The following is a 2,483-nucleotide window of genomic DNA, read 5'->3' on the forward strand; positions in this document are numbered from 1 at the left end:
CTCCACAAGAATAATCTCACATAGGGGAAGGTGTAAGTAGATGAATGACGAACACTAACTTCACTTATCGAAGGTTCATTCAGCACTTGCATGTGTAAGAGCGCGGAGCAAACTTGCTTCTGGCCAGAACACATACAATATATATACACCTACAGAACATTCCAGTACAATGATTCTTGCCATTTGTGGATACTTCTAGAATGTACTCAAACCGAATATAGAAATTAAAATTGTATAGTCCAGGTGAGTTTTGTACTCAGGACCCTCAATGCAACAGTTAAGTATCATATCCACTTCACCCCATTTGCTACTCAGCTTCTGCTGTGAGAATATGAAGTAAAGGTACTATGAAATGAGTGTTAACATTTCAAAGACCTTTTAAGTGGCCATTGCCACTTGCTCGTATTCTTTTTGTTGACTAATGCTTACATTACTTTAGCTGCACTTTCCCAGAAGAAAAAGCTTTCGGGCAGCAGGGAGTGGTTGGGTAGTATGTGAAATAAGTCAACACTATTTCCTTAGTCACCACAATGGAAGGTAACATAAAGTTCGAGACATGCCAGAATGAGCTGCTTTTTGTATATTATCATGTCACATCCCAGAATTTTACAAATAGTGTTCATTTGGAGAACAGAATTACATATGAGGGAGACGGGTTCATAGTAGATAGTGCCCTACAATTTTGTGGTATTTGGTATGCTCTTAGTTTCCTGGATGATACTAAAGAATATGCACTTCAGATTGCTGCCAGCAATGGTTCGGTTCAGGTTTGGTGAATCCGTGGTTCACTAGGTGCAGGATGCTTATCGCCACCACTTATAGATGGGCATCAGTTAACATTACTGGCTGTGAGGGTGAAATACCATCACACCAGGTATGTGGGTCTCAAAGATCGGAAAACTTGACCCTTGAAGTGTGCAAACGGAATGGTTTATCTATTGAAACAAATGAAGCAGTTAATAGCTAGCAGTCTTTGGTGTATGTGCTTTACCTCAGTTCTCTTAGGCTTACCCAGGCTTGTAAGATTCTGCATGGATGTGCTGTAAAATACTTAGCTTTTCATGGGGACAACCTCCTGGTGCTTAATTTACAAACAGTGTTCTGATTGGGATAGATTTGTCATTGATTGAAACTGAAATGCACAAAAGCTCCTTACAAGATTTCATTTACTGATGGGAGCAGTATATCTCCCATTGTATGGAATGTGTTGATAGTTATAAAATGTGAAGGAAGCACCATACTTTGAGAAACTATCAAATATTTATGAGAGAACATATTTGTAGGCTTTGATTGGTCCATTGTAATCAGTTGAGAGACTAAGTGGTACCTGTACAGTCTTCTAAACTGCAAAAATTCATACTGTTACTAATTTAATCGATAGTAAAGAGCCTGAAGAGTACCGAATTGTTCAAACTATACTCGACAGTTTCAATATAGATTCAGTGACCCTGCAGAAAGAATTCAGACTTTAAATGAAAAGAAAAGATGTAATGGAAAAAAAAAATCATGACATGATGGAAGAAACTGTCACTTTTATTTCAGCTTTCAATTTACAAGGTGTTTGAAAAAGATTCATGCAATTTCACAAGACCTTCTTCGTCACGAATGAGAGTACAAACTTAAGGTAAATTTTGACACACACAGGAGTACAAAGTTTTTGTGCTCAAAAGAACCATTCTATTTTACAAGGGTGTATCTGGTGCATACACGACCTTGGAGTACTTTGTACAATTATATTTAGGACCAAAGTTTTAAGGTACCATCCACAAATGTTCAATGTACCCTGGGGTCTTTCATAAGCCCACTCATATAAACCATCACATACTGTGAGATAAATGACCTTAGAGGACACTGATGCAATGGAAGCTTTGTATGCCCCTTAACAATTGCTTTCTGCATGCATAGTGAACGAGGTTTCACCACTAAGCTGGGCTACAGCTTCTGGTGTAAAGCTCTGCTGTAGCCTCACGACAGCCAACGTGTAGGAAGTGTCGTGCCATACTCAAAAAATGCTGCATAGTAACTGAATGGCACCTGTTGAACTGGAGAGTGCAGAAACGTCTTTTATTGTTGGGTATTGCCATCTCAACACAATGCTCAGTGGGTAATGGAGTGAATTAGCTGCTCCATGGAGGCCTCTACCAGCAATTGTGTCAACAATCAGTTTACAAGAGGCACTAAGGTGAATACTTCGTTTTGGTATGTGTTAAAATTTACTCAAAGTTCATGTAGATGATAGTCATGTGAAATTTGATGAATCTTTTTGAAGAAAACTTTACTTAGAGTCAAATAACATATGCCTTAAAGTCTATGCAGTGTTTCAGATGTCAGAAATAATGCCACATTATCTTTCTATCTAAATATCCTGAAGACTGTGGAATGTGTAGAACAACAACCCAGAAACTTGACTGCCCAACTGTAATGTGTTAATGCATCTGTAATTATACACTTCTGATAGTGCTCAGACCTCACTGAAGAGAGGG

This window comes from Schistocerca americana, chromosome 3 (genome assembly GCF_021461395.2).
Source record: "Schistocerca americana isolate TAMUIC-IGC-003095 chromosome 3, iqSchAmer2.1, whole genome shotgun sequence".
Lineage (NCBI taxonomy): Eukaryota > Metazoa > Arthropoda > Insecta > Orthoptera > Acrididae > Schistocerca > Schistocerca americana.